This window comes from Panthera uncia (genome assembly GCF_023721935.1).
Source record: "Panthera uncia isolate 11264 chromosome C1 unlocalized genomic scaffold, Puncia_PCG_1.0 HiC_scaffold_4, whole genome shotgun sequence".
NCBI classification, from domain to species: domain Eukaryota; kingdom Metazoa; phylum Chordata; class Mammalia; order Carnivora; family Felidae; genus Panthera; species Panthera uncia.
The window spans coordinates 64026132-64053125 of NW_026057585.1; the positions used below are offsets into that span (position 1 = coordinate 64026132).

The 26994-nt window shown below is 41.2% G+C and overlaps 1 pseudogene; it reads left to right on the forward strand.

The window, feature by feature from the left end:
• The first annotated feature begins 403 nt into the window (after positions 1–403).
• Positions 404–23892, forward strand: LOC125913678 (calreticulin-like; annotated as a pseudogene).
• The last annotated feature ends 3102 nt before the right edge of the window (positions 23893–26994 follow it).

The following is a 26994-nucleotide window of genomic DNA, read 5'->3' on the forward strand; positions in this document are numbered from 1 at the left end:
GTTTTCCCAAAGTCACAGAGTGGCAGAGATGCTTGTTGAACCCAGGTCTCTTGCTTCCATAAAGGCTGTATTGGCCACTGCTGCAAAGCTGCCAAGTGTCAGTTAGCCAGCAGGAAGTAGTACCAGTGGCCTCAGGGCAAAATGAGCTTTTGGAATCTGAGACCTTGCATAGGGGCTGGCACATTAAAATATGCAGAAATGTTGATTGATTGAATTGGAGAATCCCTGAATTAGTGATACAAATAAGTGTGAGGGGAGGGCGAAGGCAATGGCAGTGCCATTTGTAAAAGCACAAAATCAGGCAGAAAGAAACTGGAATGCAGATGAGGATCTAAATGATGCAGAAGTCACAAGGGGGTTGGGTGTGTGTGAATGTTAATTCTGTCAACTCTCAGACTTGACCATGAAAACTTGGCCGAAGGGACATTCTGAGACAAAGGGCCTCTGTGCCCAGCTGGCTCACACCCACGGAGGACAGCTCAGAGGGCTGAGGAGCAGCCTGCTGCTCAGGCCTCCAGCTGATACACGATTGGGTCCATCTGCCAATTGTGGATACTTGGACATGCTTGGCCTGAGGAAGAATCACTCTGGACAGATGCCCAAACCAAAGAGGCCTGATCCAGCTGGCCTTTCCAGGTCTCAAGTGCAAACTGATGGTAAGGATCTCTGCAGGGGCTGCAGAGATGTGGAGGTGGGAGCAGGGGCCATTGTTAACACACAAAACAACAAAAAGGCTGGAAGAAAACATATCAGAATGCTGACAGTGGTCATGTCTGTGAGGTAGATTATAGTGTTTTTACTGTTTATTTGCTGCTACCATAAATTATTTTGCTTTGAAAAATCACGAAATATAAAATGAGAAAAATAGACACTTTATTTGCCTTTCTTATTAGACTGTGAGCTCCTTGAGGGCTAGAGGGCTTGAGGAATTGTGTCTTATTAGTACTTTGATGTCTAGCACTTGCACTGCGACAGTACAGGAGCTCTGTAAATATTTAAGTGAATGACTTGTATTGTCTTTTACTTCAAGCATTTAGGCTCTTATTTATTGCTCCTTTCTTGATAGACTTGGTTATGTGCTTCCTAGGATATAGTTGATTAGAAATGACAACCCATAAAATAAATGAAGGACCTACTAGTAGTACCCATTCAGTGAGAGCAAAAATAATTATTTAAAAAAATGTTTTTTAACATTTATTTATTTTTGAGAGTGAGAGAGAGCGCATGAATGCCTGAGTAGCAAAGGGGCAGAGAGAGAGAGAGAGAGAGAGAGAGAGAGAGAGGAGGACAGAGCATCTGAAGCAGGCTCTGCACTGACAGCAATGAGCCCAATGCTGGACTTGAACTCACAAACCATGAGATCATGACCTGAGCTGAAGTCTGACTGTCAGCTGACTGAGCCACCCAGGTGCCTTTTTATAAAATTTTTTAAATGCTTATTTATTTATTTTAATGTTTATTTTATTTTTGAGAAAGAGAGAGAGACAGAGCATGAGCATGGGAGGGGCAAGGAGAGAGGGAGCCACAGAATCCCAAGTAGGCTTCAGGCTCTGAGCTGTCAGCACAGAGCCGGATGTGGGGCTCAAACCTGCAAACCACGAGATCACGACCTGAGCCAAAGTCGGATGCTTAACTGACTGAGCCACCCAGGCACCCCTATGTTTATTTATTTTTGAGAAAGAGAGAGGGAGCATGAGTGGGGGAGGGCAGAGAGAGAAGGTGAGAGAGAGAATCCCAAGGAGGCCCCACACTGTCAGTGCAGAGCCTGATGGGGGGCTTAAACCCACCAACCATGAGATCATGAGATGAGCCAAAATCAAGAGTTGGATGCTTAACCGATTGAGAGATCCAGGTGCCCCAAAATAATTATTTTTAATAATTATTAACAATCACAATAATAGCAATTATCTTAATTATTATTATCTTATTTAATTTGGTCCTCATGCCAATCGGTTATTCAATAAACATTGAGCAGCTACTATGTATTCAGTATCCCCTTCTTTGAAGAGTTTAAATATAAACCTTATTTATAGATGAGAACACAGATTCAGAAAAGGGATTGGCTCAAGTCACATACAGAAATGGGGGGAAGGCTCAGATTGTTATCCAGTGCTGTTCACTATACCACAAGGCGTTTTATCAGTTGATAAATATTTGAGTGACTATGGTCTATGTAACAAACATGTGGATAGACTGGCCAGTAAAAAGAAAGGAAAGGAAGTGGGCAGATAAGCTGGCAGGCAGGTAAGCAGGGATGTAGGTCCACTGATCTCACTGGGTAGATTGCTAGAGGCAAACACATTGACCTCAGGGAGAAGTGAGTGTTCACGGCAGAACAAGAACAATGGAGACAGAAAATTTTCAAAACAAACCCACATCTCTGCTGTACATTACAACCTAATGTAGGGTTTGAGTCTTCGAGGAACTTTACATTTTAAGATTCTGTACATAAGAGGTCAGAGTCTTTTATAATGTTTACAAAAATTTTCCATTGAAAATAATATATAAAATGTTGGCACCTGAAGAAATAAGCTTTAGTTTTGTCTAGCAAATTCTCTTTTGCAAAATGCAGTCTGATTATGTTGAATAAATGCAGCAAATGTGTATTTTCATGTAATTACACAAGCATTTTCTAAAGGACCTATTGTGTCCCAAGCTCAGGACTAGGTGTTGGGGAAGGTACAAGGCTTACCTTCAAGGCTAAAAAATATTTCTCTCTCTTTACCTTTGATGTTGTATCTTTGTATACATATACACATATGTACAGATTCAGTTTCAGGTAGTATGTATTGAGCACTTACAATGTGCCTGACACTGTGTTACATTCTATTTTATTTGATTCTCCCAGAATCTCAATAAATTAGATAATCTCTTTCCATAGATGAAGCAACTCAATTTCAGAGAGGTTAAAGATACTGCTAAAGCTATAGGTGGAGATGAGTCCCTAGCCCAGTCTTTGGATTTGAGCTACATTACAAGCCAAACACGGTGGGAGGTGCAATGTGGATATAAGTTCATTTGACATAGGAATCATGTTATATGGCCTCCTTGGTCCTATATTTCTATAGACTTGGGTATGATTATGTGCATTCATCAGCTAGATGTACCAGCTTCCAAACATCTATTACTTTTTATTGATTGGATCTCTGGGGACATACAGTATTTGACCAATTTGAAGGAAAGATTTATCAGAGGAGAAAAGATAGTAGCATATACTCGAGGTTGATACAATGCTCTCCTGCTCTCAATAAGATCTCTCTTTGAGCTGGTCCCTATTTACTTTCCTCTCCTGTTCCCCAAAAACTATAGAGTACTGTTTGCATTTCCCTTGAAACACTGTGCTGTTTGATGCCTCTGGGCCTTTTCATGTGCAAGTCATTCTATTTGGAACACCCACTCCTCATCTTTTCTGCCTTTTCCATTCTCACTTCTTCAGGTATGCCTTCTCTGAAGTTCACTCTGACTTTGGAGGGCATTCAGTGTTTTTTTGAATTTCATCGCCCTGTGCTTCCTTCTATCACTGTCCTTACCACACTGTGTTGTAACTGTCTACTTGTCTGTATTTTCTACCAGACTCTGAGACCCTAAAGAGAACCTGGGAGATCCATGCCTTTGTGCCTAATGCCTTGCACAAAGTGAATGCTCAAGAAATATTTGTTGAGGGGCGCCTGGCTGGTGCAGTTGTCTAAGCGTCCAATTCTTGATCTTGGCACAGGTCGTGATCTCATGATTCATGAGTTTTAGCCCCATATCTGAGCTCTGTGCTTGGGATTCTGTCTCTCCTTCTCTCTGCCCCTCACCTGCTTGTGCTCTCTCTCTCTCAAATAAACCTTAAAACATTTTTTTAAAATATGTATTTGTTGAGTGAAGGAATAATGAACCCAGAACCAAAGTGCAGAAGAACTAGGTTCTAATCACAACTCTGCAACTGACAACTTTTTGTCTATAAGCAAGTCACTTCCTTCTCTGGGCTTTAGTTTTCCTGCCTGTAATATGAGGAGGTCAGATGAAATGACCACCAATAGTCATTCTGGCTTGAGCATTCTCTGATGTTAAGATGTTATGATGCTAAGAGGAAAAATATAAAACATTAAAGTAGGACTTTATTAACCACAGGACATTATTCTCCTAACAAGAAAGGCTCCTTATTTGGGGACATCTTAAATTGTGTCAGGTTTGATTTATATCAGTACTGTTCACCCAGAAAAATAATTAGCCATAAACAATTCTGAGTTCTGCCCTAACCTCTCTTACCATAAAGTTCAAGATCAAAGTTGTACAACTGTTTCTGCGTACTTGTTAAATTCAATTAACATTTGTCAAATGGATTAATAAATGAATCTATCCATTTGTAAAGCTGAGAATCTTATGGCATAGGCAAAAGGTAAGATCATACATACATCCATTCAGTCATTCAACAAATATTTTGGCAATTAACTTTATGAGAGATACTGGGGCACAATGGTAAGTAAAACAGTTATGGAACTTAACTTGGTGTCTGGGGAAGACAGACATTACTCCAATTATACACAAATAACTTTATTAATTACAAACTGTAAAGTACTATGACTCTTACCTTTGCTGTGCATTCTAGGCTATAAAGGGCTTTTCACACACATCACCTCATGGGAAGCCTTATAGTATAGGGGTTAAAAGTAAAGATTTTGGCATTACAGAGGCCTGCGTCTTAACCTGGCTTGCCCACTTACTTACAAACTGGCCTCTTGGATAGGTTTCCTAGCTTTACTTTTCTTATCATTTGAATGGGGAAAAATAGCACGTTTGTCTCAGAGCTATTATGAGAATGCAGTGAGATAATGCATGTAAAGCACTCAGCACCATGCTTGACATATGACTGCTGTTAGTTGTTATTATGATTATACAACTTTTTGTTCTTCATAGCACTTTTCCCTGTAGCTCCCTCTTTTTCCAGAAGAAAGGCCAGGTTTGAAGTCAGACAAATGAGTTCACATCTCAAGTCCTCCACTTAGTAGACACAAAATGCAACTAATAGTACCTTTTCATAGCATTATCCATGGGAGTAAATGAGGTGAAATTTTTAGGGACCCACATAAGGGCCAAACACACAATAACAAATCTTTTAACTTTGGTATCAGTCCTTATCCTTCTTTGGATGAACAATGGGAGGCCCGCTGTCAGGAGTGGTGGGTAAGGTGGTCACTGATATGTCTTGTCCTGTCTAATGCTGAGATCTTGGGAGACGAGGCAAGACCGTAGAAAGCAAACTCACCCCCTGAGCCTCATGAGGGGAGGAGGTGAGCTGTCAGGCTTGAGTAACAGGAGCTGACAGAGCCAGTTCAGGGTGGTCTTACTGGATGTGAGTTGAAGTAGGGTTTTCATGGGCAGAGCTCAGGCAATAACCCGACATACTGGGTAGTGGAATTTGAGAAATATCCATTTAGCTGCAGGGAGGAGATGAAATAAAGGCTACACCCAAGGCCTTTTCCATCACAGGCTGCCAAATTGCCCTGTGACTCTGGGACCATGGTAGGCCCAGGAAGTGGGAGTCAGCAACTCTGAAGCCTAAAATCAGAAGGGTACTGAATGTTTGCATGGAGTGCCAGGTCTTAAAAAGATGTCTGTATGCCATCTATGCCAAAGCAAAACAAATTTATCAGCATCTCCTCAAAACTGCAAGGGAGAGTCTAAAAATTTTAAGCAATAAAAAAATGGTAAATGGAAATTGATTGTTTAATATCATCATTACTAATTCAAGAAGTATAAAATGGTATTGCTAATCTCTTGGTGAGTTGATTTTATTATTTTATCTTACTAGACATAAATATGCATAAGGACTTAGTTCCCCTACCCATATTTTTTCCATCTATTGTTAAGAGAATCCCTCAAGTCTTTCAACCAATCATACATTGCCATGATGGTTTTTAAGACTTAACTCTCATAGAGGAGGGTAGGGTGGAGCATTAATGTGTAAGTGGCCCAAATATTTAGTAGTCAAGCCACTCCACACAGTAGGGCACAAATGGTAGAGTTTAGGGGCGTCTGGGTAGCTCAGTTGTTAAGTGTCTGACTTCAGCTCAGGTCATGATCTCATGGTTTGTGAATTTGAGCACCACATTGAGCTTTCTAGGCAACGTGGAGCCTGCTTGGGATTTTCTGTCTCCTTTTCTTTCTGCTCCTCCCCTTCTCTCTCTCTCTCCCTCTCTCTCTTAAAAGTAAATAAACATTAAAAAAAAAAACAAATGGTAGAATTTAGGCATCAGATAGTAAAGGGGTTTTCAGGAATATTGGAGTTATCCCATGATATTCCCTTACTTTTCCTGTAGGCTTGGTCATGGTTGCATCTTATTGTCTTTAAGAAAACACAAATAATTTCTATATGTTGCTTTTCTTCTTTCCCCCATTGGTGGGTGGAAAAAACGATGGGCATAATTTAAACATAGGCTTGATTATGGTAATTTCAGTTTACAGCAGGAAAATTTTAGAGACAGAAGAGGAATATACAGAAGAGGAATAAAAACATGTAATTGTTTTTATTCATAATTATCAATTCATTTCTCTTTCTTAGAATAAAAAATTAGCAGGTGGAGAAGAAGGAACTGTCCACAAAATAATAATGTCCATTTATTAAATAACAGATATTCAAAGCTAAGCCCTTAGACACATTATCCCCATTAATCTTCCTAACAACTTCATGAGATGGTTACTGTTATGTTCCCAGTTTTGCAGAGGGGCCCCAGAGAGGATGGGTAATTTGCCCAAAGCTATATACACAGCTGGTGAGAGGCAGAGTTGTGATCTGATTCTAGGTCTGACTCCAGGACTGGGTTAATTACTGCTGGGCTACCCTGCTTTCTCCACCCTGAGTTTTTTTTTTTTTAATATAACACTGCAAGTGAAACAGGAAAAAATGCTGTATAACCTTCAAATGTTGCTTTCCCCTAGAGCAGCTTGGTGCAAAGGAGAGTGGAGCAGACAGACTGAGGGCTAACTCCTATGACTCACTAACTGCATAATTTGGGCAAGTCTTTTCACTTCTCTGAGCCTTGATGTTAAATGGAGATGATAATCATCACCTGCCATGCTCATTAGGCAGAACTGCTGTAAGAGCCAAAAAATATTATGAAGGAAGGGGGAGCTCTAAGGGCAAAGTCTACAAGGCAAGAGTTTTTGCCTGAGAAAGCTTTTATCCTATAAATAGAATCCATTGATTGTCCCCTGGAGTAACTTCCCATCTTCTCTCTCCTGGCTACTGTTATGAATCTCATTTTCATGTTTGTTAAAGGAGAACATTACAAACTGACTTGAGCATTTAAAGTCTCATTTAAATCCACTCTGAAAAATTGCTTCCAAAGGAGAGAGAATTGGAGATTGAGAGACTCGTGGGACGCCTGCTTCTTGGTGGCTCTGGGGGCAGTCTTCACAGCCACCCACCTCCTCTCAGTTTGATTTCTGATTTGTTGCTCCTCAGATCTCATTCCACTCAAATGCATTAGGTTCCCTTTGGTTGTCCAGAAGGGCTCTTAGGTACAAATGAGGTTCAGCAAGGATGGAGGGGATTGCATTGGACTACATAGCAGGATCTGGTAGAGCAGAGATTCAGAGCTTGGTCTTCTGCTTATGGGTTCAATACTCTTTCCCTTTGGCCCACTCCCTCGCCCTGAAGTCTTCTCTGGCCTCACTTGAGGTCTTTAGTGAAGTAAGCATACTCTCTAAAATACACAGTTCCTAATGCAATATCAGACATGAAAGTGTTTAGCACAGAGACTAGTATGCAATAAATGCTCCAGAGATAGCTGAATCAGCACCTGTGATTCTTCTGTGCAATTTAACACATATTTATTGAACATCTCTTCTATGCTAGGCCTTGGCCTAGATTCCAGGAATATGAAGATTTCCCTTCTCTTCAGGAGCTTAAAAACTATTCAAAGAGACTGAAATAAACCTAGTTGCAACTTAGTGTGACCCAGGGACATTCAGAGAGCTGTGGAATCATGAAGGAAGGACCCTCTCTAAGCATGAATGATGATAGCCCCTTGCATTTTATGTTGACAATGTACAAAGTACTTCTCACATCTCTTACCCATATGAATTTCATGGGATCCCTATGAGGTAGGAATAATTATCCACATTTTCTGATGAGGAAACTGAGACTTAGAGAATTTAAGTGACAGAGACAAAACCAGTAAGCTGGGCAGCAGCATGGAATACTGGAAAGACCACTGGCTTGGAAGTCAGGAGACTTGGCTTCTTGTATGTCTGTTGTTTGTGACTGTGTGATCTGGATAAATAATTTTCCTCTCTGGGGCTTGGTTTCCTCATCTATAAGATAATGTACATAGACTAGAAATGTTCTGTGCTTCTTGGGATAAACAGGGCCTTGTTTCGTAAAGCTGCAGAACAGTATTTATCTCTTGAGCATTAAAGACAGAATCGTATAAGGGGAAGAAAGAATCAGACAAACATGGATTAAAATCCTAGTTTAGTTCCTTATTAACCATGAGGGCTTAGCCAGGTCACTTCACTCCCTGTGACTCAGACTTCTAATTTGTAAAGTAGAGATAATACCTATTTTGCAGGGTTCTTCTGAGGCTTGAATAAGGTAATGTGTCCAGGATAGCACCTGGCACATAGTAGGTATGTAAGAAAATACCAAAGATTGGTGATACCAAGTACTGGGTCTCTCTGGCTGCTCTTTGAGTACTTAAGCCTAAAGATTTTGTGTTCTCTGCTCCCGGGTCTCCAGACCAACGAAGATGCCAAGTTTTATGCCCTTTCAACCAGGTTTAAGCCATTTAGCAATGAGAATGAGACCTTGGTGGTTCAGTTTTCAGTAAAACATGAGCAATGCATTGATTGTGGTGGCAGGTATACAAAACTCTTTCCTGATACCCTGAACCAGGAGGATAGGCATTCAGAATCTGATCATTACATCATGCTTGTAAGCTCTCTGATAGTGGTCACTATAAGCCACATGAGGTCTTAATGAGAGGCACTGTAATTGTTGAAGAGGCTCAGATTGACCTGAAAAAGGAAATTTCTAATCCACCTTCCTACACAGTAAGACTTTTCAATGACCTGAAAAAAGCGACCTTAAGCTTAAATGTTAATATAAATAGACGAAAGAGGTAGAGAGTCACATGGTTATTAACAAGGCTGCAATACAGAGATACATTCCCCAGTTCTCAAAAAGGGAGAAAGGAACCATAAACTGTGTAGACACCCTCAAATGCACCTACTACAATATGGCTTTGCTTTGAAAGCGATTCCTGCCCTTGATGAGAGAAGGCCCAAGAGGTCATATAAATCACCTTTATTAAGCATCCATAATGAGTCCAGAGTATTGCATCTGTAACCTCAAATATGTCACTAGGCCTCCTTGGAGCAGTCCAGCTCTTACTTAGCTCCAATCTTGAATGATGGTTGAGATTTAAAAACCAACAAACAGGGGTGCTTGGGTGGCTCAGTTGGTTAAGCGACCAACTTCATCATGATCTCGTGGTTCGTGGGTTCAAGCCCCACATTGGGCTATGTGCTGACAGCTCAGGGCCTGGAATCTGCTTCAGATACTGTGTCTCCCTCTCTCTCAGCCCCTCCCCTGCTCACACTCTGTCTGTCTCTCTCTCAAAAATAAATAAACATTAAAAAAATTTTTTTAAACCAACGAACAACAATAAAAGCTAATCCAACTCCCAAAGCACTGATGAGGAATGTGGATTTTACCAAACGTTTTTGCACAAAGTCAGAAGCAAGCATTATGCCACATGTCATACAGCAAAATTTTCTTAAAATTTTCCCTAAAAATTTCTTTCTTTTCCCAGGAAGTTTCAGATTTCTTGCTTCAAGCTTTTGCCAAAATTTTCCTCTTCAGCCTCTTTCCCTTTTTTTATTTGCACCCCTCCCCCACCAACTCTTTCTCCCTCATCTTTCAAGCTCTTGCATGCATAGAACAATATAGCACTCTGGGTGCCTGAATGTGTCTTTGCCCATTTCTCTTTTCGTCAGAATCCACCCTCCTTACAAGGAGTTTATATATGTTTATGCATGAGATGGTTGTAGTAAGGAAAATGGAAATACTTTTTCAAATGTGATTTTTTCATATGAATATTATTTATTTGATGCTCAAACAACCAAAGCAGTTTCAGCTGTTAATAGCTCCATTTTACAGATGAGGAAACAGAGGCAAGAAATTTGCCCAAGGTGAGTAAGTGGGAAGTCAGAATTCAAACCCAATCTATCCAGATTAAAGCCTGTGCTTTTTTCTACTCCATATTTTTGCCTTCTATTTGGTGGGGAAGCAAGCATGTGAATAATTTTTTTTAAAGGCAGAATGAAAGACATATTTTCTTTTTATTTATTTATTTATTTATTTGTTTATCCATTTACTTCTTTTTGAGAGAGAGTGTGCTCATGCACGTGATCAGGGGAGGGGCAGAGAGAGAATCTCAAGCAGGCTCCACACCCAGTGCAGAATCCGATGCTGGGCTTAATCCCACAACTGTGAGATCATGACCTGAGTGGAAATCAAGAGTTGGTTGTTCAACTGGCTGAGCCACCCAGCTGCTCCAAGACATATTTTTAAAAAGATATTGATGAGGTGCTATGAGACTACAAAGATGGCATGACTCAGTCCAACTGGGGGGGGCTTTTTGGATGGGGTATTAATTGTTCTTTGAAGAATGAGTTAGGTGTTAATAGGCAGAGAAGGAAGTGGGGGGAATATAATGAGGACAGAGGAAGCTATACAAAAGCTCAGAGTCATGAAATTGAAATGCAAGTAGAAAACCGATGAAACCAGTGTGGCTAGAGCACTTTGCACACGCACGTACGTGTGTGTGTGTTTAGGATAGTCAAGAAGAACATGGGGAGTGAGGTTGAAAAACTAGGTTAAAACCTATTCTTAGACCTTTGTCACATTAAGCTCTCCAGGCTCAGAGCCACTGATAAACAATTGCCTCTAAAGTTTTCACAAAGCAGAAAGAACCCCAGGCTCTATTTCTTAGTAGGCTTGGGTTGAATCCCAGCAATGCTACTTATTAGCTCTTTGACTTTGGGTGAGTTACTTAAATTTTCTAAGCCACAATTTTCCCAGCTAAGAGTGGAGATAGTAACACATGCTTGTCACAAGAACTAAATGATATGGTATAAGGTTCCTGGCACAGGAAGGATTTTCTGGTTGGGTTTGGTCAATGGAAGTCCTGGCAGTAGATCAGAGGGAGGAAAGAGAGTTGTGGCTCTCAACTGAAAGTCACAGCTTCCCTCCAGCCACCCTCCCCACAGGAGTCTTTCTTCCAGGCTCTGATAACCACTCTTACTCTTTGCCCCTTCAGGGATAAGGGTAGGAATAGCCCTTCTGTTGCCAGCCCACAGCACAGCACTATTCTTTATGCCTTCTCAAGGTCCCCTATCTTTGTAAATAGTCCTTTTATTAAATTCTCCTCAAGTAATACTAAATTTGAGTGTGCTCTTTGTTTCTTGCTGGGGCCCTGATTAATATATTAGCTATGTCTGTCTTAGCCTCAGACCAGGAAAACTGCCTAAAAATGATGTAACACCATGTATTAGGGTTTAATTTCTAGGCCCTGACATCCTGTGGCTTTGGCAACAACAAAGTGCAGGTCATCCTTCATTATCAAGGGAAATAGCATGAGAACAACAAGACCATCAAATTCAGGGTAAGTATGTGGGCTGGTCTTCAGCCTAGGGGGAAGGATAAGCATTTTATATGTGTTATCTCACTTAACCTTTACAAAAACCCTATGAATTAAATACTATAGAGAAGTGCTATAGATTACAGAAGTTCACATAGGAGCCTGACTTCTGAAAGGAAGTTAGATAAGGTCCTCTCTTGGAAAAACGTTTGGCATGGCCCTGTTGCCCTGCTAAATATTGAAGGGATGGGCAAGGTGGCGGGTACTAAGCTAAAATATGAGTGATGGGCTTGTCTTAGTAGCATTAGATTAGAGAGATCTAGGTTAGCTGGAGGATAGTAGCTGGATTTCTTTAGCATCTCAATCGGCATTCACCAAATTCCAACTCTGTGTTGGGACTTGGGGTGGGGATAAAGTGAGCCCCAGACATGGCCTCTGACCTCACAGAACTCACAGTCCAGTGAAGGTATGAATCAAGAAAAGGAGAGGACTACCTAGTATGATCAGAGTCTGGGGAAGCACAGAAGAAGCCCTCTACACAACCTGAAGCCTTGGGAAATGTTTCCTAGAGGTCTTGCCTGTGCTGAGTTTTGAAAGATGAGCATGAATTGGTCTTGTGAAAGAGTGTGACAATTTTAGGGAGGATTTAATCCCTGGAAGAGGCAATCACATGAGAAAAGTAAAAAATACCTGAGAAAGAGGGTACTGTAAGTAACTCAGCACAATCAGAGTGCGGGGGAGAGGCAGAAATTGGGTCTAGAGAAGCCCATAGGACCTGAGTCACTGGAGAAATTATGTTCAGGCTCAAGGCCTTTGCTAGCAGGACTGTGAAAGGACTGTATGTGCAAGGGCTCCCTGAAGTCCTCCTCTGGGGTAGGCCTTGTGCTGGAAGCTGTTAACACAGCAGATGAGTCAGACATGACCTCTGCTTTTGAAAAGCTTATAATCAAGGGGCACAGACAGAAAAACAGAAAACATCAGAGAATGACCAGAACTGCAATGGAGCTGAAGGATGGGGGTCAGGGGAGCCAAAGAAGAATGTACTTAGGAGAAAAAGATCCAGAGTCTCTACTGAATTAATCATAGAAATGGGAGGAGGGGTGTAGTGAAATATGTTTGTGTATATTTGGGGGATGGCATTCAGGAACTATTTTAGGTGGTGCATTTAATGCTTGAGGTCCAAAGATGTCCAATAGTGGAGCTGAAATATTCCCTATCCTCTTTCTAGATCAATAAAGATACTCAACTATACACTTTGATCATTCACCCAATGCTACTTATGAGGTCAAAATCAACAACAACTAGCAAGTGGCTGCTGGGGGTCTGGAAGTTGACTGAGACTTCCTGTCTCCCAAGAAGATAAAAGACCTCTATGCCTGGAAACCAAGGAAATGGGACGAACATCTGCAAATAGAGGGTCCTAAAGATAAGAAACCTGAGGTTAGACAGTGTTTGGCTGGGAAACAGATGGAGATGTCAGCTATGGGGCTGGCAGAAGAAAGCTGGGAAGAGAAGCAGAAACTGGGGCATTAATCACTCCAAGAGGTATCCAGCTAAATATTGGTATCCAAAGAGGTGTGGAGGAAAGAGGGAAGCAACTTACATTTGTTAAGACTCTATTGATCCTTCTGACAGCCTCTGTGAACAGTGTGCTCTGATCTCTGTTATAGATAAGGAAACAGACAACACGTAGAAAATGAAGTGACTTGGCAAGTATACCTACATTAGCACCAGGATTTGAATCTGGATCTCTGACTCCAGAGTTATTGATATGGGGAGTGTGTGGAATATATTCACTGATTTCTTATCACTCACTGCAAAGCTCTCCTGGATATAGCTATGAATAGCACAATCCAGGGATTGAGAATCCTCCTGGTATTCAGAATCTAGTGGAGTTTGCAGACAAGTACACAGACAGAGGTCACACTGTGTAATTAGTGCTAAGAGTCAGGGAAGCCCAAATCCTGTGGAGCCCAAAAGAAGCTCCTAACCTAGCCTGTGATAGGGTTCGGGTGGTGGTCTTGGAAGGAGGAGGCAATGCTTGAGTGATTGGGTTAACCTAGGGGTCGGAAACATAGACTGCAGTCATATAGATATGGATTGAAATCTGAGCTCCACCCTTTACTAACTGTGAGACTCCTACCTACTTGCAGTTACATTTGGGCAAGGAATGTAACTGCTATGAAAGTCAATTTCACAAACAGGGATTATTATAATACCTACGTGTGAAGGTGGTTGTGAGGATTAAATGAGCTAACACACATAATATAGTGATTAGAAAATAGTAAGTTCTTTTAATATACAGGATTTATATGTTAAAATGTACTGGATTTCAACACTGAATTTATTAGAGCAAGGGAAGTGGGAAATTGGGTTAGAGGGAAGATATTCCAGACCCAGAGAACAGCAGGAGCAGAGGCACAAAAATTAGGTGGAAAGCAACATGGCTACATAAAAGAATTGAAAGCAGCAGTTTACTATTTTGGGAGCATAAATTTCAAGGTGAAGACTGGTGGGAGATGAAGTTGGAAAGGTTTGTTGGAGCCAGGTCATGGAGGGCCTTAGCTATTTTGTCGGTTCTCCACAGGTCAGAGCAGATTCATTCTCATGCAGAAAAGACGTTTAGGGTTAAAAAAGGAGCAACATGGGACCCAGTGGCTGGAACTCCTAAGAAGAGGCCTGCAGAGAGGTGGGCAGTGGCTCAGCTGTGTGTAGGATGATTTAGCAAAGGGATCCAGTCTCATGGGAGGGAAGCATAGTCAGGGAATTAAGACAGGTGAGCAGGCTGTGTCTGTGCCTTTGGCACCACAGGAAAATTAGGGGTGAGTCTTCTTCCAGGTGCAGTAAGCAGGCTTAGAGCAGCAAGACTAACCACAGACCCTCACTCCTGTTGAGGACCATGTACCTGATATAATCAGGGTTGGCTCAAGGCCTGGGGGAGAGGGGAGAGGCTACAGGTCTCTGTGCTCCCTGCTGAGTAAAATTAGAGAAGAGGGAAAGCAGTTAGATAGGCAGGGATCTATGAAGACTATAGCCCTCATGATGGGATGTTGACTATTACATCTCAGGAATCAAAAAGTGGCTGAGACAGCTGAGGAACTAGAGAACTTTCCCAGTTGCAATGTTACTGAATGACAGGGTCTAGTTGGCTTAGCATTGAAGCTTTCAGTCAGTCTGGGCAAATGGTCAGCACCAAGATGACCTGCTAGGTAGATAAAACAAAATTTTGGAGGCTCCATGACAGAAGAAATATGAAAGTCAGGGTAGGTTGTTTGTGACTTGGAGTTTTGTCTTGGTAAATAGAAGAGGCCTGGAGTAAAAGGGAAGACTGGTACAGGTCTGGGAGCATTCTGGGTACAAAGCAGATCACCAAGGGGGGTCTTCAGGAAGAGTGATACAGGCTAGAAGACTTATTCTGACCATAGGGGCACATGATCGAGGAGGGAGAGGGTCAGACAGAATGGAAATTTCCAACTTATTTGAGCTTGAAGTATTCAATGTCAAAGTGATAGTGACAACTTGAGGAAGAGCGAGAGTTGCTTAAAGGCTTTTTCTCTCCTGTATTGGATTTGTTTGCAGAATCTTGAGCTGGGCTTTCATAGGAGTAAGGACAGGAGGTTGGCAGGGTTAGGGAGTCAGGTCTAGCCTGACTGTAGGGACCCCAGTTTTATCCCAGCCCATTCACCTGTCCTAAAGAAGGAACATTTTGTGTTAGAACTGGAAGGACTTTGAGTACATCCCAGACTGAAATGCCAAGAAGCCAGATGACTGGAATGAGGTAGTGGATGGGGAATGGGAAGGGCCTCTGACGCCAAACCTGAAGTATAAAGTGAAGGGGGCCTGTCCTTGCAACAGGTATGAGAAATAAGACAGAAGAGAGAGATGTAAGGTATAATTTACAAAACAGAAACTCTAAGATCCTGCGGTTTTCTCCTCACCACCACCCCCACTCCCACTCCCCATAAGACTGTAGCCTCATCTAGGCCCTGTTCTCAGGGCAGTGCCTACCTGGTGGTCTGGTAAAGGTCAATGCTGGGAGGGAGAGATCTAGGCAGCCCTAGACAAGGGGTTTGTCCACAGTGGTGGAAAGCAGCCAAAGAAACATGGTCAAAACAGAAAATGGGTCTGAGGTCAGGAACTGGAAGTCTCAGAACTGATCCCGAAAGAGAAAGGTGGGATATGAATAAGCCAAAGGTGTTGGGGGTGAGGATGGAGAACTTCTCTTTAAGGACCAACTCCTGACCTCATGTCAGAAGTGAGAAGAAACTAAAAGGATTGACTATCAAATAGTCCAGAGATATAACTGAGGCAAGCAGTTTGCATCAAACTGATACATCAGTTTGACAGAACTGATGATTTTATTGGGCCACAGTTTCCTGTGTCATATACTAGGAAGAGAATGGCCCAAGTGCCAAAGTCTTAGATGGTGTTCCCTGTGAAGCTACATTTTCTTAATGTCATGAACAAACTTATGCACAGAGATGGAACCAGGCTTAGAATGGGTCTCTGCCACCTTGTTCTACCCTCTGGGTAAAAGGAGAACTTGGAAGAGTCTCATTCATTTGCTTGAGGAAAGGGAAAGAAGCTACAGGAATCCTACTGTCTTTATAAGTTGTATAAATACAACTGTCTTTATAAATTGGTCTTTCTGATTGCATGAGAAGAATGGAAAAATATTAATGCCATGTGCACTCTTTGGTTCTTTGCTTAGGAACAATGGAAACCTCAGATCACTGACAATCCCAGTTAACAGGGGTAGTGGATTCATCCAGGAATAGATAACGCTAAATATAAGCCTGATCCCACCATTTGTCACTATTATAACATCAATGTTTCTGGCCTGGACCTTTGGCAGGTAAAGTTCTCAGAGCTCAGAGCCACTGATCAACAGTGCCTCTAAAGTTTTCACAAAGTGGAGTTCCAGGCTGGAAATCACAAGACTTGAATGAATCTTGATCTTTCTAACCCTCAAACTGCTCATCTTTAAAACAGGGCTAATTATATTCATCCTGAAAATCATAATAGCTAAAATGTACTGAGTCCCTACCATGTACCAAGCACCATATTAAAGACTTTGCAAATGCCACTTAATTCTCACTATGAAATCTCCCATTTCTAAAAGTGAACACTGAGGTTCGGAAAAGATAAATAATTTGCCTGAAGACACATTTGGTAAAAAGAAAAGCTGAGATTTGAGTGCAGATCTTTCTGAGGCCAGATTCAGGGTTCCAATACTTTACACTGCCCTACTGGTCCCGCATGATTCTTTTTTTTTTTTTTTAATTTTTTTTAACGTTTATTTATTTTTGAGACAGAGAGAGACAGAGCATGAACGGGGGAGGGTCGGAGAGAGGGAGACACAGAATCTGAAACAGGCTCCAGGCTCTGAGCTGTCAGCACAGAGCCCGACATGGGGCTCCAGCTCACGGACTGTGAGATCATGACTTGAACTGAAGTCGGATGCTTAACCAATTGAGGCACCCAGGCGCCCCTCTCTCTCTTTTTAAAAATATTTATTTATTTTGAGAGAGAGTGCGAGAGCAGGGGAGGGGCAGAGACACAGAGAAAAGGAGAGAGAGGATCCCAAGCAGGATCCACACCGACACAGGGATTCCATCTCGCAAACAGTGAGATCACGACCTGAACCGATATCAAGAGTTGGACACTCAACCAACTGAGCCACTCAGGGACCGCTCAGTTTTCTCTTTTTAATAAATAATGGGAACTTTCTATATCTTGTGTAAATATGTGGTCATGTTCATATGCCTAATTTGATTGTTTTCTTAAAATCTATTGGGTTTTTTCACTGAAAACATTAAAGTATACATTTAAAACTATGTATTTGTTCATCTATAAAAATGTATTTAGTTGTTTTTTTAAATGTTTATTTATTTATTTTGAGAGAGAGAGAGAAAGAGCAGGGGAGGGGCAGAAAGAGAGGGAGGGAGAGAATCTCAAGCAGGCTCTGAGCTGTCAGCTCAAAGCCTGATGCAGGGCTTGAACTCACAAACTGTAAGATCATGACCTGAGCAGAAACCAAGAGTCAGATGCTTAACTGAGGCACTAATAGTTCTGTGTTCTATCAACCTCTCCAAGCAGGCAAACCTTCTATTTGTGAATTTAAATCACGCTGAAGGAATGCTTCTCGCACTTTAATGTGCATATGAATCACTAGAGGATCTTATTAAAATGCAGATTCTGATCCATCAAGTCTGGGTAAAGCCTGAGAGACTAGATTTCTAAAACTCCAGCATTATCTTTTTATGTTATTGTTTTTCTTGTGACACAGTTCTGTATGATGCTGACATCACCCTTGCAGGCATCCTTTCCTTCTAAGTTCTAATTCGGTCTGATACTCCCACATCCTACTTCACCTTACACACTTAACCAGCTGGACACATCCAGTTTACCATAGGGTCCCTACACCTTACTGTAAAAACCTAGTGACTCTCAGCATGCCTATAGGTGGGAACTCCCTTACCTGTCCTGTCCCTATCAGGGTTTCCAGCCTTCAGATGCTCTGTGAGCCCAGCTGTCCTCCTGGTGGGTCCTAGCCTAGAAAATGGTTAATTTCCCTGCCTGATCCCTCACCCTTCCTGCCCTCTGTTCTGACACATCCATACACTATCCCCTTGCTTTTGTTATTATTGTTGTTGTTTAGACAGAAGTGGTTACATTCTTTCATTAGGACAGAGGCTGAGGGGAGATGGCCACAAAGGAAGAAAATTCTTTCTCTTACTTTTGGGACTCTTCATGATCTTTGAAGGAATAATGACACAAAAAAGCAGTGAGTATAGCTTTGCCACAATGCAAAGCATGTTGATATTTCTTTTTTTTTTTAATTTAGTTTATTTTTTGAGAGAGACATAGAGTGTGAGGGGTGGGGGGAAGGGGCAGAGAGAGAGGGAGACACAGAATCCAAAGCAGGCTCCAGGCACTGAGATCATCACAGAGCCCGATGTGGGGCTCAAACTTACAAACAGTGAGATCATGACCTGAGCTGAAGTCAGACGTTTAACTGACTGAGCCACCCAGGCACCCCGCAGGCTGATATTTCTTAAGTCATATGGTCTGTGAGGTCTCCCTTTTTCTGACGAGGAAGCAGAGGGCTCAAGAGGTGACTTGACTTGTCAAGATGCTATAGCTAATAAAGTGCCCAAACCTAGCCTCTTTTCGTTTTATGATTCAAGTGGGATAGCACGGGAAACAGGTAGCTTTCAGTGAGCTTTTTAGCGTTTACAGTCTAACAAAATGCTTTCTTATGTATTCTATTTCTTTTCTTTTCTTTTCTTCTCTTGTTATTTATTTATTTATTTATTCATTTTTATTTTTATTTATTTTATTGTCAAGTTAGTTAACATATAGTGTAGTCTTGGCTTCAGGAGTAGAATCCAGTGATTCATCACTTATATGTAACTCCCAGGGCTTATCCCAACAAGCGTCCTCCTTAGTGCCCACCACCCATTTAACCCACCCCCCACCCCCACAACCCTATCAACCCTCAGTTCGTTCTCTGTATTTAAGTCTTTTATGGTTCTCTGTTTTTACCTTATTTTTCCTTCCCTTCTCCTATGTTCATCTGTTAAGTTTCTCAAATTCCATATATGAGTGAAATCATATATCTGTCTTTCTCTGACTGACTTATTTCACTTAGTATAATACCCTCCAGCTCCATCCACGTTGTTGCAAATGGCAGGATTTCATACTTTTTCATTGCTGAGTAGTATTCCAGTGTGTGTGTGTGTGTGTGTGTGTGTGTGTGTCTGTGTGTGTGTCTGTGTGTGTGTGTATACCACATCTTCTTGACCCATTCATCAGTTGATGGACGTTTGGGCTCTTTCCATAACGTGGCTATTGTTGATAGCTCTGCTATAAACATTAGGGTGCACGTGCCCCTTCGAATCCTTTGGATGCTTTGGATAAATTCCTAGTAGTGCAATTGCTGGGCCATAGGGTAGTTCTATTTTTAATTTTTTGAGGAACCTACACACTGTTTTCCAGAGCGGCTGTGCCAGTTTGCATTACCACAAACAGTGCAAAAGGGTTCTCCTTTCTCCACATCCTCACTAACATCTGTTTCTTGAGTTGTTACTTTTAGCAATTCTCACCTGTGTGAAGTGGTATCTCATTGTGGTTTTGATTTGTATTTCCCTGATGATGAGCAATATTGAGCATCTTTTCATGTGTCTGTTTGTCATCTGGATGTCTTCTTTGAAAAAGTGTCTATTCATGTCTTCTGCTCATTTCTTCACTGGATTACTTGTTTTTTTTTGGTGTTGAGTTTGCTAAGTTCTTTATAGATTTTGGGTACTAACCCTTTATCTGATATGTCATTTGCAAACATCTTCTCCCATTCTGTCTGTTGCCTCTTAGTTTTGTGATTGTTTCCTTTGCTGTGCAGAAGCTTTTTATTTTTCTTTTTGAGAACTGTGTGAAGAAAGCACGTAAGGTCTATTTTCTTCTATTTTTCAGATGATAACATGGAGGAATAGAGAGGATGTTTATAGACCAAGATCACTGCACTAGTAAGTTTTAGGAAGCAGAACTAGCCCTCATGTCCTGATTTTTAGTTGAATGCAGAACCAAGAGTTTAGTGTGAGGGGGATGGGAGTAAGGGGACACTGAAGAGAACAGAGAAGATTAGGAACATTTTTTGTTGGAATAAGGAAAATGGAAGAGCCAACAAATGACCAGTTCTCTAACCAAGACTGCTGATAATTCAAAAGAGAAAAAAAATCTCCAACTCAAAAGAGAAAAAAAATCCCAAAGATAAAAAAATATCTTAAAGTTGTAGAAAGAATTATTAAAACCAACTAAATCATGGCTCCCAGTAAAATAATAATCTCTATTCAAAGTGGCTATTTTGTCCTTCATTCTTCTGTTGGAGGCAGGGTTGGTAAGATTATATAAACCAAACAAAAGTCTTCTCATTTAAAGAAAATAAAACTTTTTTCAAGCCTTGGAGGAGGGACACATAACTTATGCCGTGAACTTTCTTTTTGGTCACACAACTGCTCCCACACAATTAACTTGCTGATTTATTTAACATACTGCTAAAGTAAAAAAAAAAAAATACAGAGGCATCTACATGGCTCAGTCCATGAGATCCAGCCCCATGCTGGGCTCTGTGCTGACAGCATGGAACATGCTTAGGATTTGCCTTCTCCCTCTCTTTCTCTCTGCTCTGCCCTGGTGTGCGCACAAGTGTTCTCTCTCTCACAATAAATAAATAAATAAATAAGCTTAAAAAAATACAGAATGACTCTCTTTTTGCTCCTTCTGAAACATATCCAGATATTGAAATGTTGTGATAATTGTTGTCATTTATTGAGTGACTATTAACTGCCAGATATTGTGCTTTACAAATATTTTTTTAAGTTTATTTATTTATTTTTTAATGTTTTATTTTTATTTTTGAGAGAGAGAATGTGAGCAAGAGAAGGGCAAAGAGAGAAAGAGACAGATCTAAAGCAGGCTCTGTGCTGACAGCAGTAAGCCATATGGAGGGCTCAAACTCACAAACCGTGAGATCGTGACCTGAGCCCATATCAGGAGTCAGATGCTTAACCAACTGAGTCACCCAGGTGCCCCTACATATATTATTTTGAATTCTCATTACAACACTGCAAGGGAGTTATTCTCAATATTTTACTTAAGAGGGAAGAGGCCCAGGGGAGTTGAGTAACTTGCCCAAAGTCATACAGCTAGTATGTGGTTGAGCTGGTCTGTCTGACCCATGATTTGTGCTCTTTGTATTCTGTTCCTATATCATTAAATCAACAAACACTGGACTTATTATATGCCATTGACTTAATTCACTTTTTCCTTTAATTACAAATACTAAATATGTTATTTTAAGAAAGTAGAGTGGTGCCTGGGTGGCTCAGTAGGTTAAGCATCTGACTCTTGATTTCAGCTCAGGTCATGATCTCATGGTCACGGGATGGAGCTCCCACTCCCCCCACACCCTCCCGCCCACATCCCCTCTGTCAGGTTCTGCACTGGGTTTGGAGCCTGCTTAAGAATCTCTCTCTTCCTCTTCCTTTTCCCCTCCCCTGCTTTCATACATGTGCTTTCTCTCTCTTTCTCTCTCTAAAAAAAAAAAAAAAAGAAAGAAAAAAAAGAAAAGAGAGAAATATGGTAAAGAATCTAAATTCTGCCCATACTTCTTGTCAAACCTTTTCTTTTCCTTATGTTCTCTTAATGTTTCTTATTATATTAAGGAGAGAAGCTTAAAAAGGGCATTTCTAAGTGGCATCAGAGGTAGATGCTGTCAATCTGAGCTGGGGCAAGAGCCACTGGGCAGCAATTTGGAGCCTAGCAGAGTAATGAAAATTTCCTTATAATCTTCTAAAATAGTGGTCAGAGGTTTGAGGGACACAGAATCTTGGGAAATAGTAAATGAACTTCTTTCTAGAGTGGATCAACTAAGGTGGTACAACATTCTGGATGCTCCGTATTATTAATCACCTTTGTATTCCCTCATTCTGCCTCAATTATTGATTAAAATCTTTGGGTCCATGGTCTGAGAATCTGCATTTTAGCAAGGTCCCCAAGTGAATTTTTAAGATTTTTAACCTCATTCTAATCCCACTGTTTTCATTTCAACAGGTAAAATCAGGCAGCATCTTGGATATTTTCTTTCTTACAAATGATGAAGTTTGCTGAGGAGACTGGAAATAAGACCTGGGGAATAAGAAAAGTAAGATATTCCCCTACCCTGAATTCCAGATGTCTGACTCCTCAGTTGTACAGTGTTCTTTGCATTTGCAAGATCAGCCTAATAGTCATTATCTCATTTGCTGGTCACATGGCCCTGAGAAGAGGGGGAAGGAAAGAGCTCATATATTCTTTGGACATTCACAACTTTGTACAGGAGAACTTTCCAAAAGTTATCCCACTTAGCCCTCAAAATCACCTAATGAGACAGACATTATTCCCATTTTTCAGCTCTAGGAACTGAAATTCCGAGAATATATATAAACAGCCAAGGTCACACACAGCCTTAAACTTATTGAGTTAGAACTGACACTCCTTCTGTGTCATACTCCCTGCTAACAGTGTGGTGATCTAGAAGGTGGCTGCTAAGCCCATTTCTGATGAATGCTTTGGAGAAAGAAGGAAGGTGTTAGAGCTGCTCCCCAGCTTTCCTGCTCTCCTAGAACTGTTTTATGGGTAGAGTAATAATTGGGACAATGGATTCATGACTCCCTTATTCTGCAAGAAGGTCTATTCAAGCAGGTTTGTGGCCAGTGGCAGGTTTGATTACCCAGTAGGCAGATTAAACTCATGCTTAAAAAACTTTTTGAGAGAACTTTCATACTTAATATTTCCAAAGAAGCATTGAAGTAGTCATCATGGAAAAATAAAAATCTATTAAGCTCTTTTACACTTAGTCTAGTTTTGCCTAGAGGTTATCATCTAATAATGTTTTGTTATCATCTAATAATGTTTTGAGGCGATATTACATATTGGTTAAGAGTATGAGTTTTGTTTTTTTATTTTTTTAATTTTTATTTTGAGAGACAGAGTGTGTGCGCATGTGTGTGTGCACAAGCAGGGGAGGGGCAGAGAGACAGAGAGAGGGAGAGAGAGAATCGCAAGCAGGCTCTGTGCTGTCAGCACAGAGGCTGAAGCAGTGCTCCATCCCATGAACCTGGAGATCATGACCTGAGCTGAAATCAAGAGCTGGACATTTAACTGACTGAGCCACCTAGGCATCCCAAGAGCATTAATTTTGGAGCTAGATTGCTGAGGTTCAAATCCAGGCTCCATCACTTACTAGCTATATGACCTTGAGCAAGTTATTTAACCTTTCTGATCCTCAGTTTTCTCATCTATAATTTGGGAATGATGATAGCAACTACCTTATAAGTTCCTTGCATATAGTAAGTGCTCAATATATGATACCCATTATTATTAAACCATACGTTCACTTGACAAATATTTGTTGAGTGCCTGTTCAAAGCACTGTTATAGGTTATAAAGTTGTGTTAGTGAAATAAAACAGAGAAGTTTCTGTCACCATTGGGCTTACATTTCAGTTAAGGGAGACCAACAAGAAACATATAAATAAGTCAATACATATGTGGGAGATGGTAAAATAAGCTATGGAAAACAATAAAGCAATAGAGAAGGCTGTGAGAGTTTTGCTCTTTTCTTATAGAGGTTGTCAGGAGAGGCTTCATTGAGTAAACAACATCCAAGAGACTTGGAGGAAGGATCAAGCCATGAAGATACCTGGGGAAGAAAACCTAGGTAGAAAGAACGGCAAATGCAAAGTCCCTGAAGTAGAAGCATAATTTGTTTCCTCATGAGTAAGAAGCCCAGTGTGATTAGAGCTGAGTGAGAGACAATGAGAATAGTTAGGTTCATATCCCTGACTAAGATGGGGAGTGATTGGAAACAGTTTTAGCTAAGGAGTGATGTAAACTGGCTCACAGTTTAAAATATTACTTTGACTGCTGTGTTGTAAAAGATGATAGGAATAAAAAGGCTATAGTTAGGGGCGCCTGGGTGGCTCTGTTGGTTAAGGGTCAACTCTTGATTTTGGCTCAGGTCATGATCTCACGATTTGTGGGAGATCAAGCCCCGCATCAGGCTCTGCACTGACACCACGGAGCCTGCTTGGGATTCTCTCTCCCTCTCTCTCCCTGCCCTTCCCCTGCTTGCTTGTACACGCATGCTCTCTCTTTCAAAATAAATAAATAAACATTAAAAAACAGACTATAGTGGAACAAAGGCAGAAGCAGGTGATAGTAGTGGAGGTAATGAGAAATGCTCAGATCCATTTTGAAGGCAAAACTCACCGTAGTGATGGATTAGACATGGGACATGAGGAGAGTAAACAAGAATGGCTCCAAGGTTTTTGACCCAAATGACTAGAGGATGGAATTATTGAGATAGAGAACAAGGAAGGAGCATTTTGGTGGTGGAAGTGGGTACAGAAATCAAAGGCATAACTGTTAAATGTTAAGTCAGATATTATTATTAGAAATCCAAATGTCAAAGAGTCATTGAATGTGAGTCTGCTTAAGAGATATAAATTCAGGAATCATCAGCCTACAGGTAATACTTAAAGCCCCATGAAGCTGGGTGAAATCCCCTAAGGAGTGAGTTAAGGAGATTCAAGGATGAGCTTGGGATATCCCAATATTTAGAGATCAGGAAGATAAAGTGAAACAAGCAAAGAAGACAGAAAGAGTAGCAAACAAGGTAGAAAAAGAACCAAGAAAGAGTAGTATCCTGTAAGGCAAGTGAAGTGTTTTAAGGGGAAAAGGAATGATCGGTGGTGTCAAATGTTCAAGAAAAATGACGACTGAGAATAGACCACTGTTTTTAGTACATAGAGTTCATGTGTCTCTGACAAGAACCACTTTAGTAGACAGATATAGGGGGGAAATGGGTTCAAGAAAGAAAGGAAGGAGAACAGAGAGAGACGAATTTCCTCCTACCTACTTGTATGCTAATGGGTATGATCCAATAAAGACAGAAATCAATATAGGAGATGCAGAGGAGAATTTCTGGAGCAACATTCTTGAGAATATGAGAATGGATGAGATTTAGTGCCCAAGAAGATGAATTGGCTTCCCATCTGAGTATGGATATTTCATCCATAATTGTAGACATAAAGAATAACAATATGAGAATAAAAACAGGTACATACGGTAGTGAGGGGTATTTGTCAGTTGGATTCTTTGGGAATCAGATTCCAAGACAGAGCTAGAAATGTAGGCTATTTACTGGGAATAATGTGTGGGAGAGATAAAGGGTGAAGGGTACAGAAATAGGCAGAAAAGTCTGGCACCTGTAAAAGAAGAGGGAGGAAAGAGGATTGGGTAAGAATTTCTGTGAGTGCAGCACAGCTCTGAGAAAGACTCACTTACCCAACAGGGCTCCAGTAGAAAGACTGCCTATAGAGGAGTACTCTGTTAGAAATGGCCAGACCCCAGCACCCCCTCCATGCTCAACCACTGGCTAGGGGCTGCTTTGAAACAGAATGTCTTGGGTTCAAATGCAGCAGTGGACCCCCAGGTGCTACTGCCACACACCAGCAGCTCACTGCACTCCTCACAAATGACTGACAGGCTCTTCTTCAAGGGAAATCCAAGTGGCATAACTCCATGGCTGTCACAGAATACGTGGAAAGTTTCTTCTGATTGTGAAATAGGAAGTAAGGCCAACAACTTAACTTGAGATTGGGAAAGATGTATTGGAGGTTTGAGGAGGAAAAGAAGGTGAGAAATAGTTATCCAAGTAGAAGGAAAGTGAATCAACCACAGAATATAGTGGGCTCACTCACTAGCACTAAGGGCTCGCCTGAGTTTAGTCATAATGAGTTTAAAATGAGAACAAGTGGTTTGGTTTTATTGTTTTCTCTAGCTATTTTCTCTGCTTTGATGCAGGCATGTAGAGTTGGATTTAACCAGAGTTGAGGGTTTGCCTACCTAAGGGAGGGCAAGGGAATTGAGGATGTTTGCAAGAGAGCAATCACACAAAAATGAAGAAAGGAGAAAAGGGAGGACATGAGTTGGTTGAGGTCAAATGAAAAATAGATAGGCTCAATGGATTGTTGTAGGTTCAAGTGGAGTTGAGAAACTGGTGGAATTGGAGGTCTCTGGTTACCTTTGGCAAGAGCAGTTTGGTAAAGAAAGGAGGGTGGAGGATGGCCAACAGGCACATGAAAAGATGTTCAACGTCGCTCCTTATCAGGGAAATACAAATCAAAACCACACTCAGATATCACCTCACGCCAGTCAGAGTGGCCAAAATGAAGAAATCAGGAGACTATAGATGCTGGAGAGGATGTGGAGAAACGGGAACCCTCTTGCACTGTTGGTGGGAATGCAAATTGGTGCAGCCGCTCTGGAAAGCAGTGTGGAGGTTCCTCAGAAAATTAAAAATAGACCTACCCTATGACCCAGCAATAGCACTGCTAGGAATTTATCCAAGGGATACAGGAGTACTGATGCATAGGGGCACTTGTACCCCAATGTTTATAGCAGCACTCTCAACAATAGCCAAATTATGGAAAGAGCCTAAATGTCCATCAACTGATGAATGGATAAAGAAATTGTGGTTTATATACACAATGGAATACTACGTGGCAATGAGAAAGAATGAAATATGGCCTTTTGTAGCAACGTGGATGGAACTGGAGAGTGTGATGCTAAGTGAAATAAGCCATACAGAGAAAGACAGATACCATATGGTTTCACTCTTATGTGGATCCTGAGAAACGTAACAGAAACCCATGGGAGAGGGGAAGGAAAAAAAAAAAAAAAAAGAGGTTAGAGTGGGAGAGAGCCAAAGCATAAGAGACTGTTAAAAACTGAGAAGAAACTGAGGGTTGATGGGGGGTGGG